This window comes from Fukomys damarensis, unplaced genomic scaffold (genome assembly GCF_012274545.1).
Source record: "Fukomys damarensis isolate Sample0158 unplaced genomic scaffold, DMR_v1.0_HiC HiC_scaffold_15, whole genome shotgun sequence".
NCBI classification, from domain to species: Eukaryota; Metazoa; Chordata; class Mammalia; order Rodentia; family Bathyergidae; genus Fukomys; species Fukomys damarensis.
Window position 1 is genome coordinate 33,181,138 of NW_022900927.1, and position 18,539 is coordinate 33,199,676.

General features: G+C 41.5%; 1 pseudogene; it reads right to left on the bottom strand.

The window, feature by feature from the left end:
- LOC104876278 overlaps nt 1-12,117 on the bottom strand; it is a 13,580-nt pseudogene extending 1,463 nt beyond the window's left edge.
- Between the last annotated feature and the right edge of the window lie 6,422 nt (nt 12,118-18,539).

An 18,539-nucleotide genomic window follows, 5' to 3' on the forward strand; every position in this document is an offset into this window, starting at 1 on the left:
GTGGGGGTGTGGGAAGCCAGAGGTTGAGCTGGGGCGGGGTTAAGAGGTTAAGAAAGAAGGGGCAGGGATAGGAGGAGTGAGAAAGCTACAGGCTGAATCTTTATAGCAAGACTCTCCACGGGACCCTTAGAGCTCAGAAAGGTTAACCAGATTGGATGAAATTTGCTATGAGACCAAAGGGCAGAGTTCAAGGAGAAGCCATGACTTCACTTTTGAAGTCAAAATCGTACAATTATATGATTGAAGTCAAATTATACAAGATATCTCCCCAAATTACCAAGTCGGAGTCAAATCCATTGTGGTCCTCAGAATGTCAGTGTTAGACCTGTGGGTCGTTCAGAGAGGCTGGGTATGAAGACCTGAGGCAGTGTCTCGAGGGGAATGTAATTACATGCTGTAATTGCATCAGTTTTAGGACCCTAGAACAATAGGCTTGGGCGAAGTGTGGTCCCCCACATCCAACAGGAGAACAGAGGTCACAGCCTAAAGACACAGCCAGCGTGAAAGCTTACTCATCCATCCCCACCGCACTCCTCCACACATGCATATCTCTGGCATCCCCTGCCTCTTTAGGGTCGCGCAGTGCAGCCCAGCAGAAACAGCTTCAGCAGTTTCCCATTGCCCTTTGACAAAATCCAAACCCTTTCTAGGGCCTAAAAGGCCAAGAATCCCTCATTTCGTCCTGCTGCTCCTTGCTCATCCTGAACCCCACCACTCTGCGCTGCATTCTGCTCACTTTTCTGCCTCTGCGCCTGTGGCAGGCTGTTTCCTCTCCCTTGACCTTGGAGCAGCCTCTCTTCCGGACAGGCTCCTTCTCCTCCCCAGCATGTCCCGTGCACCTCCCAAGGCCTTGCATCTTGCAGTCAGCCAGCAAATGCTTCTGGAGCGATGCTGCTATGGAACCCACAGGGGGCCCAGCACAGCTGTGAACACCCCGCCCTGCTCTGGAGGGCTTCTTTTCAGTTGGGGGAGACTGACAATGAGCAAAGAGACCAGGGAATGGTACCCATGCTCTGTCAAATATTGCTAAGAACTGTGGAAGGAAAAGCATAGTGGGGGTGGGGGGAGCAATAGGGGGTGAAATCTTTCCCGGTGTTTCTTCCTCTGCCTGAATCTACTTCCTCCATAATGTGTGACGGTTTAGCTTTATGGATGTGCTTGCTGTTTTTCATCTGTGCTCCCCACCTGAATGTAAAGTTCATGGAGGCAAGAACTGCCTTATTTTCCATACCTCACAGCTAGTAGGTACCATGTAACACTGCTGAATAAATAGAAGAGTGGAGGAAGGATGTAAAGGACAAAGAAAGAAAAGAAAGATAAGACAAATTAAAGGAAGTGAGGGAAGGAGAGAAAGAGGGAGGGGAAGAAAGGAAAACTGGAAAGCATAAGGAAAAGCAAAGGCACCAGTGAGCCAGGCAAAAAGACCAGTTGAGTGAGAAGACAGTCTTGGTGGACAGTGCCCTCAGAGGTGCACCTACTTCGTCGGTCCAACGGTAGGAAATGGAAGAGTAGGTTGTCCTGCTCCATTTAAAGGATCTGAGATAGAATCAACACAGCAACCTTAGTGTGATCTATTTCCACTAAGAGAAGGAAACATGCTCAGAGTGATTAAACACCCTTGCAAGGCTGAACAGTCTTCTGGGGTGAGAACTGGGAAAATTTGCTCTTGGCTCTCAGAAGGGAGTGAGAACAGGGACAAGTGTTGGCCTCGGGTGCCTGGTGTTGCCACCTCTGGGAGGGCCTGTTCTTTGAAGGATTTTAGCAGCTGAGGTTAATGTGTCCTTAATGAGGGCAAGGGAAATAAATGCTCACAGGCGTTGCTGGTGGCAATAGATAAATAACACTTTAGGAAGGCAATTAGGCACCAGGGATCATGAAATGCCTTGAAATTTTACTTTGGATATTTTAAAGAAATAGACACCAAGAGACATTAATCACAAAATTATTAAGCTGGAAGAAACGAAACCATCAAAAATCTCCAAATGTAAAAAAAAAAAAAAGAGAGAGAGATAAGTAAACTAGAGTACATCCAGTTGGTGGAATCGTATGTGGCCATTACCAATTAAGTCTACAAAGATGACGTAAAGTTGAAAATCCTTCACATAATATTACATAAAAGCTTAAGTAAGATTACATTTTTATCTATGATCTATACCATATGAGCTACATGCAATTAATTATATCTACATAAAAATGGAAAACAATATGATTAAAGCAAAATTTAAGAGGAAATGTAAAATGCAAATAAGGATTCAATCTAATTGACTTTGTCAAATATCTATTGAGCTGCATGACATGAACCAGACTCAGCTGAGCACTGAGGACACAGATGCAGTCAGAGAATCACTGACATGCTGTTCAATGAGTCACATGACGTGAGAATCCACAGGTTTTCAAATGCATGGGAGGACAGCCAGACTCAGATTTAGTGGGGAATGGGACAGGCAGAGGTTTTAGAGAGGAAGTAGTACCTAAATGCTGAAGCAGAGGGAAAGATAGATAACACAGATCGGGAAACAGAGTTAAAAACAGAGAAAGACTAAAACCAAGAAAGGTGGAGAGAGTTCCAAGTGACTGAACTTGAGAAGGTGCTGCATGGGTGAAGAAGTGAAGGAAATTCCATTTGGCGCCTTCAGTAGGACAAGGGCTCAGAAGGAGAGGAAGCTGAAGAGACAATTTGGCCAGCCCTGGGGAGTATGGTAGTGTGGACAGTGATGGCAGCAGGAAGCCTCGAAGAGTTTAAGATCTGCCTTCCAGAATGATCTCTCCAACCCTGTGGCCAGCCCGGGGGTGAGTTCACACATTATTTGATAGTTCAGGGGAAAGAGAAGGATGGATTTCTTTCTGAGGAAAGAGATTTTGGGTAATTTTCCTATCTTTGTATGTTTCTAGTGTTTCCAATCTTTATGTAACAAGCATGTGTTATTTTCATAATGAGAAAAAATAGCCTGCTTTAAGGAAGATGAGCTTTGTAAGATTCTGCCTGAGAGTCCCTCCGAGCCTCTGAGACCAAGTACTAAGACTGGGCCCCTGTGTCTGTGCAAGAATACACACCCACACACTGACCTACAGTGTCTGAGAGCCACCCACAGGCCCTGCACCAAGAGAATGCATTTCCCATGGGCTAAGAACTTATGGCAGATTTGGCAGAAGTAACAGTAACAGGGACGGGAGAAAGATAGTTGATGTCTCCTACATTCACTCATTAATATCAAGTACCTGCTATGGGCTGAACTCTGTCCTAGTCACTTAGGGTACAAAAGTAGCCAAAATGACAAAGCCCCAGTACACGTTTTGGAGCATAACTCAGGTCATCTAAAAGTAATAATCTCAGGTGTGTTCCCCATTCCATGAGGAGGAGCCCCATGCCACACTGCTGTTTACTGAAGAAAGTAACTGGGAAACTATTTGCTAACATCCATGTTAACTACGGCACCTGTTCACAGAGACCTATGGATGCCACAGCATTTGGGTCTGGGCTGGGTAGCACTGTTTCCTAGAACACGGCCATCAATATCCATTTCATATGCACGTATGCATGAGTTTACAAATGCAACTCAAGATTCCTAAAATTCATATTTTATTAATATGCTCTCCCAACCAGATAAGGAGGGACCTTGGAAATGTTTCCTCCCACCCTTCCACACATCCAGGAGCATCTCATGCGTCCACAAGCAGGTTACTTATGATGTTCTTGTCTCCCATCCTCATCAGTGATGTTGTCACACCAGTAACCATTCCACAGGGAACAGTTTACATAGATCCCAGAACTCCAGGCGTTGAGGTGGCAAACTTTTCCATGAGGAAAAGAGAGCCAATTCAGGTAAAGTAGTCAGGATACTGTAAGCACTGCTCTAGAAGTGACTGACAATGTCAGGGTTCATGCTGAGCAGATTTATTCACCTGAGCCCTGAAGCAGCGTTGCTTGTGGGTCTTTGTCTCAGAGTTCTTTATGAAAACAAACAGGAACAGGCCCTTGGGCTTTGATCCCGACAGCATTTTCACTGAGCCCAGAGTCCACAGCCCAGTGGTGCCTCCTCCACATCTTCTATCAGCTCCAGGCCCCGACTACAAATCTCCACTGGGGCCAACCAACTCCACTGTGGCCCTCTGAGGTTGTTACAGGCCCAGACCTACCTTATTCTCAACTTAGGGCAGGTAGGGTGGAGGAAAAGCACTTCAAAAAGGTTGCGCATGGATTAGGAGAGTATTACGACAATGAAGCCCACTCCAGGCCATTGGGTAAGGCAGGATTAGCAGAGATGAGAGCAGGTCGGACATAGTATCACGCTCCACAGGACAGCATGAGTCAGGAAGCACGACCAGCCTGGGGATGGGGGTTACATCCCTTCATCCCACCCCCTTGCTTCAGAGCCTACTACCTTTTAGACATGTCCTCTATTCTAGAATCCCTGCTCTGGAGGACAGGCTTCAGGAAATTGCGAAGAGGAGGCAGAAGAGAGATTGCCCAGAAATTTAGAGAGCACCTTCTCAGCTTCCATGGCTATGACTGAAGTTAGTTACTTACACAAATAGACCCAAATTATCCCTACCCCCAAAATCTCCCCTGAAGTCAGCACACGGAGACAGAAGCAACCATCTCCAAGGCCAGCTCAGACGTTGCTTCCTCCACAAAACCCTTCCAGAGCACCCATCCCCACATCCAAACTCCTTATCATCTTTTTCTCCTTCCTAGAGCCTACACCCTTCTTCACCCTGTGGTGTGGTGATTTGTGTGCCAATGTCCTGCACTAGAGGCTAAACTCTCTGATGGCAGGTGCCAGACTTCATCTCAGCAGCTGCAACAGCTGGACTGCCCATGCAAATTCTCCCCACTACAGCAGACACTTAGCAGGCAATTACTAAACTGGGTAATTTCTCAGGAAACTACTTATAAAGGGAAAAATGGCAAAAATGGTTGAGGATATTCTGGTTCTATCTTTTCTCAGAGTTGCTGCTGGCATAAAACATGGTCATTGTCAGGATGTTTCCCAAAAAGGGGTAGTGGCACCCAGGGTCAATACCTAGCCAGTGCAAATTTCTCACATAAAGGTCACAACCACATATTCTTAAAGATCCAGATTCTCTGGACTTCCCTTAACTTCTCAACTGCCTTTGAAAATCCTGCTCCCTTTCCTCCATCAGGCAGATCCAGAGTCCTCCTTTGAAGGCCAGATTAGTTACCTCCTGTGTGACATCCCTCTGGCCTCTCCTCACAGCAGAACAACCCCCCAGCACTCTGCATGTCCCCTAACACTGCTCTGATTCTACACTGAAATTGGTTTTTGTTTCCATCCCCCCAGCCTATGCAAGCTTACATTTCACTCATCTTGGCAGATCTGGCAAAGCACATTGCCTGGCAGAAGCAGGAGCTCAGCAAATATTTCTTGAATGAATGAACAGGCACCACCCTTGCAAATGGGATCTAAGAAAGGAAGGAAATCCCCTGAGGTGCTAGAAATTAAAGTTTTTATTACTTTGTTATACACAGGTTCATATCTTGCTTTTTAATTTAAAAATAAAAAGGGCTAAAATTGAGCACGTGCTGGGATGCTGAGTGTTTTTACATGCATTATTGTGCTAAAATCCAAAACCTCCATCTGAGGAAGAGATTACTACCTTGTTTTACAGTTGAATAAACAGAAACTAAGAAAGGTTAAAAAATGTGTCCAGATTCACATATGTGGTAACTGGGAGTCTGTTTGGCTTGAAAATCTGTACTCTTCACTGCCTCAGTTTTCATACATGAAGTATAGTCTCAGCAGTTTCCTATATCATTAACCTGTTTTTGTTTTTGTTTTTTTTCTCTAGCATAAGGGAGAAGCTTCTACACACGACATAGGAACTGTTATTTTGTAGGTGCACTGACAGGAGCACTCACATTGCTGGGAGTATATTCAAAATGCAGGATCCCTGGATCCACCCCCACGCCCTGAATCAGACTCTACCTCTCAACAAGACCTTTAGTGGAGTGTGTTCCTTAAAGTTTAAGAAGCACTGATTTTGATTAGGAAGCATGAACCATAGCACACAAGCTAAATCAAGCCCACTCGATCTTTTTTACAGACCAAAAGCTAAGAATGGTTTTTATATTTTTAAGTGGTTGTCATTTAAAAAAAAAAAAAACAGTACTATTTGGTGACATATGAGATATATGAAATTCATATTTTGTCCATAATAAAGTTTTATTCAAACATGTTCATTTATTTACTGTCTGCGATGGCAGACTTGAGTAGCTATGACAGATTGTATGACCCACAGAGATATTTACTATCTGGTCCTCTACACAAAAATGTTGCCATCACCTTCCTAACTCTGTCTGTGGTAATGGAATTGTGGGAAGAAGCAGTATTTGGGGTAACTGAGGGAGAAGAGCACCCTCAGGAGACCCTGCACACAGCTGTGGGGGGTCCATAGAGCAGAAGTCCAGATGGCAGAGGAAATGTGGGCAAGTAGGTGATGCAGCAAGGGGTAGACAAGAAAGCACCATCCAGTGAAAACAAGCACAGACAGCCTGAGCATGCGGCACCTCAGAGGTGAGTTGGGGAAGGCTGGTCAGATCAAGGACGAGCAGTGCAGTGGTCTTCTTGCCCTGATCACAACTGGATTTGTTTTGAGACTACTACAAATGTTTCTGTAGTTGGATTGGCAGACCTTCTCAAGGATTTCCATACCATGAGGGTGGAAAGGTGATCCAGTCCCAAAGAAGAAACCCTAACCTTGCTGTGCAGAGGGATGAAATCAACTTTCTACACCTTGGCCTTGAGCTGGAAGCAGTAGCTGCCTGCATTGAGCTCGTTCCACAGGCAGCCACCTAGCCCCACCCTGGGATCTGTCTTTAATAAGTGTTCCGGCTGATTCCCCTGCTTGGAGAAACACTGCCTCCCTGAATGTAAGAATTTAGGCTTCTGCCAGGAGCTATCGCAGTTTGAGTAGGTCAGGCTTCCAAGCTATCGTGTGTCCGGGTGGGGGGTTTCTGTTTTCGGGAGTGCGCAGGATTTCAGGAAGAGGTAGCAACATTAGAGAAGAATTGATGGACTCTATCTGCTAATACCAAGGGAGCAGGAGGTATAGACATGCAGAGGCAGCTGAGAAACTCCGGGAAAGGTGTTAGTGAAGGGACTGGAGCTAAGCATTCGAATTCAAAGGATATCCCTCTGCAGCATGACAGCCAAAGGTGAAAAATACCTGCTTCTCCCTAATGATGTGAGGATCTCAAGTGACACTTGATAGATCAGGGTGCTCAGGACTCAGGGTCAGTATAGACAGAGCTCATATGTGTTTGCTGCTTTCAGAACCTTATTAAATTTTGTCTCCATTCCCACCAACCACAATAAAAGAATCAAGAAGCATGAATACAAGGCATTGTCTCATGCATCCATAGCTCAGTTCTCTTAAAAATGGTTATGTAGAAGGACAGGATGGGACATTAGCACTTGTTTTACTCTGCTTTAGAGCTGCTATGGAAAAGCAGTTGTTTTTCTGTATTTCCTATTCATTTAAGGAAATTATGCTGGAGGCAACCTCATTTGAAGCTCAGCAAGTGACGTGCTCTGCTTTGGCTTCGCAATGAGATGTCGATTCAGCTTTGCATGCAGCACCTTACTGCATTGAGACCAAAGACAAACAAACAAACAAACAAACAACAACAACCAAAAAAAACCCAGGCTCTGTAAGCTATCATGCAAAATTGCTATCCAAAATTAGTACACTTAAATAGATTCCCAGCCCACCGAGGAATATAGGCCTGACCCTAAAGGTTAGTAAATCAGGGAGGCAGATCCAGGAAGGCTGACACTCCCTGCCCAGTTATTTTCAACCAGAGGCTGTTTGGACACATAATATCACTCAGGTAACTTCTCCATACAGGGACCATCTGTGCCCTAACCCAGCCTCCACATTCATACCTCCCCATCTTACCAACCCTCGGCTGCTCCACCAAGTGTAAATTTGCCAACTCTTTAAGCATGTGGACATTGAGTAAATAAACACTCAAAAATGCAATTAGCTTTTGTTCAACCAGGATTCAGGAGTTGCAATTCTGTTCCTTCAGGTTTAAAATTTCAGTGCAATGGGAGAAGGAACTATGTTGCAAAGCACTTAGGAATTTCCATCACTAGAAACAGTGTTATGTTACTTTGGAATAAAAGATTTCTAATTTATATTATAGTTTCCATGTAAGGATAGCAATATAGTCTAGAACAAACTTGCTGGGATTTTAAGTGCTAAATTTACAAATAAATTTATGACTGACACCATATATTAAAACCTTTAAATAAAATCCAGCAATAATATGTGACCATCAACTCTTCTACAAAATAGGAACTAATGGTATTTTGCTCCAAAGAATTTAGCCTATCAAACAAAACATTAAATATTCATCTATTTTAAAAGCTGCAAATGTCAATGAAAGAACAAAGCTGCCAAATGCTAGGAGCATTTCATTAAATAAACAGCCTCAAACACTGAGGAGAGTTGATGAAGTTGGGGTGTCACAAATTTTACCTACTGGCGATAGCTACAGATAGTGTCCTTGCTGTTAGCAAAATAAATATGAGCAGGAAAATATGGTGACCTGAATTTCAATTCCTCATTTTCTACATTTTCTATTAGCTGGATTGTATTATAAATAAAACCTTTATATAACTAAATAGAAATCAACTTCAGTAAGAAATTGTGATGTCAGTACTATGGTGACTTTGATTCGCACAAATAGGCTAGAAATATAGAATGGATACTCTGTACATATGGCATTTCATATGGGCTATTCTCCAATAACTTTTTATCTTCTCTGCTAAGTGTTCCAGATATGGGTGCTTTTGGCTGGAACAAGGAACAAGGAATCAATTAACAGTGGCAAATCATAGTGCTCAGATTTTCTGTCATGTAATAAACCACACCAAAATTTAGCAGCTTGAAATAGTTTATTTTTCTCACAAACCTGCAATTTTGTAGTAGTCTTGTTGGGCCAGCTTATTGGCTGCACTTGGCATCAGCAAGGGCAGTTTGAAGGCTAAGGGCTGGAGTCATCTGAAGACGGGCACACTCACATGTTTGGCAGTCTGGTTGGGAAAGTGCACAGAGCTACAGGCTGGTACAGCTAGGGCTCCCCAGGCATCTCCACCTGTGTGTGGTCTCCTACCCCTCTCCTCCAGCTTGGCAGCATCTGCGTAACCTTTAGCATATTGTACCAATGCTCCCAAGGCATATGTCAGAGAAAAGAATAAGGCAGAAACAGTACCACCTTGTGTCCTGGGTGGGGTGTCAGGCCCTACCACTTATACTGAATTCTACTTGTTGAAGGCTGGGCTACGATCAAGCAGAGATGAATTGGGCTACCTTCTTTGATGGGAGAAATGTCAAACATTGGTAGCCATGAATTAAAGAACTCTATAAGGATTGAATTTCATATATGACATGCAGGGGGAAGCAGTCTTACATAATGTGGGGACTCTGTGATATAAACCAAGGCTTCTTCTATAATTCTATCACTTTTTTAAAAATTCTATCATTTTTAAATGGTTACTTGTCTCAAAGTCTCAAGATGATTGCTGTAGATCCATCCAGACATTATAATCATGCTGAAGACCAGAAGGAGCAGAAGGAATAGTGCCAGCAGCTTCTGGTCCTTTTGATCAGGTCTTTAAAAGCACTTCTCAGGCCTTCCTCAGCAGAATTCACCTTAAGCCTATTGGCCACAGCTCTGCCAGGAGCCATCACTTGCTTCAGGGGAGGCTAGAGAAATGAATACTTGGCTTCCTTCTTCTCCACTGTAGAGATTGGCAAGGGTGGAGGGAGGCAGAAGGGGACACTGGGTCAGTCAAGCCCCGCTTCTGCCCTACAAAGGCTCCACATCAGACCCAAATGATCCCAAGTGAGAGGAGCCTCAAAGAGCTGCCTCTCTCCTTTGGCCAAAGTTAACAATAAAATGACCCAAATGTGGTTAGAAGATGAAAAATGTCAGCTAACAAAGGGAATTGTTTACAACTCTGTATTTGCAAATAGCATCAAGAGGTAAATATCGGATTGACTGAATCATTCATGCAGTTGAAAGAGGAAGCAGAACTGGTTCACCACAGAGATGTTTGCGAACAAGATAGGCAGGGCACAGAAGAAAGAAGGCCCCTGACTTCTGAGAAAACATTTAAATTGCCCTGCAGATGACCTTGGATTCAGAGCCCCAGGGACTAAAAGTAATCTGGGGGTAAGTGAAGAGGAAGCAGTAATTTGTATACCTAACCCCAATTTCATATAAAATTTTTATAAAACATTCCCTCTTTTTGGTTTCTGTTGTTTACTAGTGAATGACAACAGGAAAAACACTGTAAGTTGATGGATTTGGTGTAGCCCATCTGCAATGGACATTTAAATTTAAGATTTAAAGTTTCCTAGCACTAGGATAAAGAAAAATCAAGACTTCTTTTCTTTCCCCCACCTGGTAAGCAGGGAGCTCCATTGTCCCTACAAGAGTGAAATGACAAGAAAACTGGACTTACTGACTGCCATCATGTCCACAACTCTTTCCTGGATATATTCATTCACGTTCATGAAGACACAGAGTCAAATGTGAAGAAAGAATGTGACCAGAGGAACGATCTAGAAAATCCTAGGCTACAACTTATAATGACTATAAGGGAATAAAATAAGTGAAGAATAGAAACTTTTTTCCTTTAAAATGAAAGAATTCTGGCATGTAAAGGTACAAGATCCCAGTAATGAATGTAACTGTACTATCTACCTAGAATGTACCAATAAATTCAATTAAAAAAAAGAACTACTCATGCTAAAATGAAAGAATTCTGACATAAGTAAATTAAATAAGCAAATGTAGCTCATATTAAACAGGAAAAAAGCACCAAGGCATTTGCAAGCATTCTCATTTTACATAGTTTAATTTGGAAGAGAAAACAATGCAAGTCTTTATTCTGAACAGTGGCTAACTTGATCTAATACAAAACAGATTCTTTTTAAACAAAAATCGTAAAACATACACTATGGGAGTTACCGATCATTTTTATCATTTATAAGTTAATGCTCTGTATCAATGTTTCCTATCACCTGAAAATTTTAATTAAGAAGCAAATACTAGGTTTATAGAGATCATGACCCTGAATATGTCTTATTCATGTTTCAAATAATAATCATGTCATGATGACTTTTGATCCTCATGGAATGTAACAAAATATTTGAACTCTTTTATTAAAAAAAAATACCAGTTTAGGGATGCTTAGCATGTGAAGGGCCCTGGGTTCAATCCTAAGCACCTCAAAATATAAAAATTAAAATTAAAATACCAATTTAGAGACATACTAGAAGATAATTCAGATGTTCCCAAGCCACCTAGTAAATCCTGAAGTACAAAAAAATGGAAACAAAGTTTTTAGCAATAAGGAGAGGAAGAGGGGTTGAAGGGAGGGGAGGTGAATGGAGAAAAAAGAAGCAAGACATCTCATGCACAGGTACAAATTCCCTATGATGAATGCTATCATTATGTATATTGAAAATATACCAATAAAATTTTTTTTTAATCTTGAAGTGCAGAAACTGTCATAAATGTATTCTATAACTCTCAAAAGCAACTCTCAATAGTTCTAGGCCTAGTACAAATAGTCAGTTGATACTAGATTTCATTGAACTCTTAACATTGCTCACAAATTCATGTATATCCTTCATATATGAAAATACTTTTAAGATAGAATATTCCTCACACTCATTTTCAATTAGAAATTCCCCCTACGTTTTGAATGAAATGATGTATTAGATACTACTCAATTAGGTGACAAGACTAATAGTCCCCACTAAACACTAATTTGTTTTTTATTCTGCAAAGACTAACCCAGACGTAAAACAGGGGTTGCTCACCCCAGAACACATGTCCAAGACAATGAGACACTGATAGTAGTTTTGTACACAAACCAATTGCCCTATCGCTGCCTACCTTGACACTGCCAGTTTCCCCAGACATGAGATTTGACTGGGAATGCTTCTCTTTATCAGCTTATATCAAGCTTCCTGAGTGCTAGTAGTCCTTGAAAGTCTGGAAGACACACACACACACACACACACACACACACACACACACACTGAACGTTTATTAAGTTCCATTACCAGCGCCATGTTGGTGTTAGAAATACAGGGGGGGCAGCCTCCCTCTGAATTCATATCACAAATCCTCACTCATTAGCTATGCCACCTCAGGCAGGTTCCTCAGCCACTCTAAGCCCTGCTCCTTCCTCTGCAATAAACTTAGCTATCACCACTACTACCACCATCACCATGACCACCACCACCACCATCACCATGACCACCACCATCACCACTATAACATGGTTTATCAATCTTTTTCTCTGGGTAAACTAAAAAGACACAGATACACAGATTATTCATATTTCTGTGCTATGGTAAGTGGAACAGAGAAGAGAGGCATTTAGCTCAAGGAATTCAAGGAGAAACTTGAGCCAAGATTTGAAAACTGAGTCCAGTTAGCCAGAGGAAAATAGGTGCTTCAAAGGAAAGTGCTTGAGTGAAACCACAGGGAGGTGCTTGCTGTGGTTTGCTACAGATAAGACATGATGGGTAAAGGCCTAAGAGGAGGCTCATGAGGAAGGTAAAGATGAGGTCATAGGAGATCTTTTAGGTCATACTGAGGCTAACTGAATTTCTTTCTGTAGATCAAATTTCATAAGCCAGGTTTACATAAAAAAACTAGTGTTTATAAGAGGTATTTCATAAGATGGTCTTTAGTATTCCTCAAAATAATAACTTCACTGTGACTTATGTTTAGAAATATCATAAATTTCACTCCTTCTCAGTGATTCACAATGCATACATTCACATATTAAAGGCTCTAGAACTCCTGAATAAAGGGAACAGTTTCACTGGGTGTGGTGGTGCACACCTGTAATCCCAGACTCTGGGGAGGTGAGATGGGCAAGTTAGAGCCCAATCTAGGCACCTCAGGAATTTCACTTGCCTTTCTCAAAATTAAAAGTTAAAAAAGGACTGGGGATGTAGCTCAGTCTCCAGTACAATAAAAAAGGGGGGGGGGCTTTAAAAAATATCAGTTTAGCCTACACTGGAGGCCTTTAGACTAGACTGGAGGACACCATTTTTACAGAGAATGTTGGGTGGGTTTTTGTCACACTGCTGCACAGTTTATCTTAGTAAAGTCAGTTGCTCTAACTTCAGAAGTAAATTTTTTCAGGGGCTCGTCTAGAGAGGAGTGAAATGATGATGACCCCAGATATATGAGGTAGAACAGATCAAGAAATACTCAGGAGGTAAAAATATCTAAATTTTCCCAGGAAGAATGGAGTGAAGGAGACAGAAGACTCTAGGGTGATACATCGAGTTTTCAAATAAGTCAAAATAATAGTAGGAGGGAAGTATGATGCAAGGGAAGACATTAGGAGTGGGTGACATAAAGGTTTGGAATATGATGAGTATGACGCATCCTTGAGACTTTCAAGTGAAATTACAGGCAGCCATGGAGTTCATCAACCATTATTTGGCTCTAATCTAAGCCAGAACCATCTGACAAGTACTTCCTCATTCCTCCTACTCAAAATCTCAAACTTAACATTTCATAGTGCATTGTGTTAACAGCACATTCACTAATAATAAGGACATCAATTTTTTTTAATTTGTACTTTTAAAAAATATTGCCAAATTAAAATATGCAAATATACATATGTAGACAAGTGAGCCTCACATTACTCACAGGGAATTAAGCTGTCATTTAGAAAGTGAGTCTGCAGTGGAACCACGGCCATAATTCAGATGTGCTGCAACAAACCTATTTCAATGCATTAATTTTTAATACATGCTGTACTAAATCATTTAAAAACTAATTTGTGTGCTTTCTGTTCTGTCTCTAAACTTCTTGAAAGAAAGAGGCACATCATTTTTGTATCTTGAGTGTCCAACGCAGTTTCTGACACATGGAAAATAGGCATTAAAGTGTCATTGAGTTTAGGAAATTAATTAAGGCAAGTCTCAGTAATAAATACAAAATTGACAAATTTCCAACTGTACTTTCTCCCTAATTGATCTCACATTCCCATCTGCAAACTGTTGTCATCAGCTCTGCTCTCCCTCTGAACCCAAGGCTGGATTTCCAGCCGTGCTTGACTTTTCTATCTGGATATTCACCACTGAATTTAATTTAACAGACACTGCTGTTTGTCTGCCTCCATGATGTCCATTCATCTCCTCACCCTTATAAAAAAAAATGCCCCAGTTATTTTCAGAGAGCCACTGTGCCCACTTAAAAAGCTTAGCCTCCCTTGTAGCTCTAACTGGGCACATGGTATAATTTTGGTCAACAAGATAAAAGTGGGGGGTCTGGTGGTAATTCCTGAAGAAGGTTTTGCTTTCCCTACATCAACATTACTCCCAATTCCTTTCAGCTTTCTCTTCTATCTTGAGGGCAGACTCTGCCTAGGGCTGCAGCACTCCTATCACATGAGGAGAACAAGAGATGTGGGAAAGACAGCGAGGACAAGAGAGCAGGTGCCTGGCATCTGGATGCCACTCATGGGACACCCTCCTATTCGGGTCCATCTCCTATTTGGGTCCATCTTTGCAACAATTTTTGTCTAGAAAATAAGTTGATTCATTAATTAATTACTCAAATAGCTTGCTTGTGGAAAATGTATTTTGTCAGGTTGTAGTTCCTTGCAGCTAAGCAAAGTCATACGTGAAAAAGTGTACAAAACAAAAATGTTGATACCCACGTTCAAAGAGTGCCTGATGACTACCTGCCCTTCCATCCCTCAGTACTATTCCTGTCCAATCATGAATATCTTAACTTCTACTTTTGCCATTTACCCAGCAGCTCAAGAAAAGATATGGATACATCCCTCATGCCTCCCCTTTGGCTGCACCTCTGAACTATGTCTTCAAATTCATCATCTTCTCTCCCTTTCCACCACCAGCCATCTAGGTAACCTATCATCACTGTCTCTTAGCTTCACTCCCTGCTACCATCTTGCCAGATCCGATCCATCCTCCACACGGGATCCAGAGTGGTCAATTGGAAATATGTGTCAGGTCACATCATGCCTGATTTAAAAACTGTCAAATGCTTCCTTCTTACAATCAAATATAAATGTCTGACTGCTATGGGCAGCACCCCCAAAATTCATATGTAGAAACTGAATATGATGCCATTTGGAGATAAGGCCCTTGGAAGCTAATCAGGTCATGAAGGTGAAGTCTTGTGATGAGATTCATGCCCTTATAAGAAAAGAAACCACAGAGTCTCAATCTCTGTCTCCGTCTCCATCTCTGTCTCTTCTGCGTGTGTGTGTGTGTGTGTGTGTGTGTGTGTGTGTGTGTCTCCTCATGTAAGGATATAAATATAAGAAGGCAACTATCTGCAAACCAGGAAAAAAGCCCACACCAGACACTGAGATGGTTGGCACCTTGCTCCTGGACTTCCCGGCCTCCAGAACTCTTGAGAAAAAAAGCACTTTTGCTTAAGCCACCTTAGTCTCTGAATGTTTTGTCCCAGTAGCCCAAATGGAAGCACTACCGTGGCTAAGGAAGCACTGAATGATCCACTCCCATCTTAGCTCCTTTCTTCTCTTACTCATCACATTCATTCAAGCCATAACACCTACGTCTTATTCCCCAAATAGGCCACGTGTATTTCCACACCAGGGCCTTATGGGTGCTGTTCTCTCCATTTCAAATGTTCTTCCATCCTATTCTTATTTTGGTTCCTTCTCATCATTAAGACCTCAGCTCCAGGGTCAAACAGTGCTTCTCTGACACCCCAACCCACCTGTGATTCATGATCTCACATACTGTGTTATTATTGCAATGCCAATCTATCTAAAATGATCGGGTTTATTTACTTGTTTGCTTGGACTTTTTAGTTTTTTAGGTTTTCTTTCTTCCCTCGGAACGTGATAAACTTCCTGAGTGCAGAAACTGTGTCAATTTTATTCACTGCTCCACCCCAAGATCTAGAAAAATATAAATGTTGTTTTAACAAACAGGAACTTTTTAAGAAAAAAGACAACATATAGTCTTGGATTCTTAGAAGCCTGCCAAACTTCAGAAATATATAATTTTTTGTCTAAAATCTGTATGAGCAAAACAAGATTTCTGATTTAAATACAAGTTTATTCTAGCATATTTAACTCAGAACTCCCTGAGTATTCCTAATCCTATTAATTATCCCCTACCACAGTTAAGTACCTTTGCTTACCACATATACTCCTTAACATAGTTACAGTAACATAATAAGGGATTAGACCTTTAATACAGGCTGCCAAGTGCCACTTTTTATAGAAAGCAAGCCCTCAGGAGCTTGGAAGGGAGCCCAATAGGATCACAGTTAAAAGCCTTCCCATCCCTTTACATACCGTACTGGTACTAAGGAAAGATTCTCCGCAGGCTGTTCCTACAGCCAACCCAGAAAGCCAGGAACTTTCCCCAGACTCTAGTTACAACCCAGGGAAAATAAACTGTGTAGGAAATCTTTTCAAGGTAATAAATACGGCTGCTTTCAGGGAAATATGCTTTCAAACCAAAAGGAGGAGGGTACACATTTCTGGTCAGTTCTATTTCTTGAGGGTTTATTCAGCAATTTCAAGATTTTATACAGTTACAGCAGTATTTTCATAACTAAATTCTCACAGTCACAAGAAAGGAAGAAATAACACCATCCACCTTTCCTAGCACTGCTAGAGAGGCTAACAGCAAGTGACACAGCTCAGTGCTTGGGGCATCCAAAGACACTGTTGTGTTGCATCATGGACAGCCTGGGGCAGAAGAGAACGGAACCAGCAGATACCAGGACAGGACAGAGCACATGCAGGACATGAGCTCCTAGGCAGCAACATGTCCAGAGTTAGGAAATCTCTCTCCCCTTGAGCCTTCCATGTCCCCTGGTTTCACATTCTCAAAGGTGGTCTTCAGTGCCCTGGGTACCCTTTCAGCCGACCTGTGAGAGCAAAATTACCTTCATAATAATACTCACAACATAATTTGTCTTCTTCATTATATGGACATTTCCACTGATAGTACAAAATGATGCTGGGTCCAACTGTCAGCACTTTCATACAAGTCAAAGCAGTAGCACCAAACTATACCTAGTCATTGCCAGCTTCTTTACTGCACCGCTCACATTCAAAAAGAAAAAGAAAGGAGGGAAGGGAAAGATGGAAGGGAGACAGTGGATGGAGGGAGGAAGGCAGGAAATGAGAAAGGAAGTCGGCTTTACTTAAGAATGTTTACCTAACGAAGCACTAAAATCATAAGTTTCATTAAGCCCCAGCACTGTAACATTCTGTGTGACTAACTAGGAAGTCTACACAAAGCACTTCTCCTTCATATCAAAGTAACACCACTGTCTCTAGAAAAGAAATTGTATTATTGTGTGAGATGCAAGCCAAACTAGTTGCTTTTTAATGGAAGATCATTTTTATATGAAAGAACAACTGATTCGGATTTAGAATTTTCTTGAAAATGAGCAGCATGAGCCTGCCACTTAAAGGAAACGTGCAGCGATATTCGCTGCCCAGTAGCCTTTAAGAAATTACTCCTACCTGAGATTTGGGTAGTAGCTACAGCTATCCAGAAAAGCTATTAAAGTACTGTTCCAGAAAAGCTATAAAATGTGTTTCCACCCACATACCCTTGTGACACCAGTTTCTTCATCTACTTTGATGTAAACAACATATCACACTAGATTGAATACAGAAGCTGATATAAAAATCTAGCTATCTTCTATTAAATCAGACTTTAAGAAGATTTGCAAAACACAAAATGGACTCACAAATATTTTTGTTTTAAAAAATAGATATATTTAATAAAAATATGTTACATATAATGGGCTTATTATTATTTTCAAATGATTTTATAATTATTTTTAAATGATTCTTATGTGTTTGATATCCATAGATACAATTCAAATAGAAGTTCTTTGAGATCCTCAATATGCTTTTAAAATATAAAGGATCCTAAAACCGAAACCTGACAAAATAAAAGAATTATAATAAAAATATACAATAGAAATTGAAAAAAACATATAATAGAAATACATACTGGAAGTATAAATCTACATTTCTAATAACATAGATAATTTTGATTTTACAAAATATAATTTCTTTATGCGATTAAAGAAAACTCCGTCAGCAGAGCCCAGCTGCTGATTAGCATGTCACCACAGGGACTTTTAGGAGTTATCAAGTTTCTGTCAAGGGACAGAGGCGGGTGCCACAGTCCCTGGAATAAGAAAAAGTCTAGTGGGGAGAAGACGCTCAAGTGCTGTACACTGCGGATCTATGCTGGTGCAGCACCCTGAACAACGAGAATGGAAGCGAACTCACATAAGATCATGACGTACCTTCCCTCTGTTTTCCCCCCTTGAAATCCATGCCCCTTTGCCTCAGGGAAAGTTTGTTAGAATTCTTGATTTTTGTTTTTGAAAACCTAAGAGCACTAAAAAGAATCCAGTTAAATCTGGGGAAGAAATATTCCTTGACTAAAATAAAATTTTCTCTGGTTTGATGGAGGAGTCAAAGTCT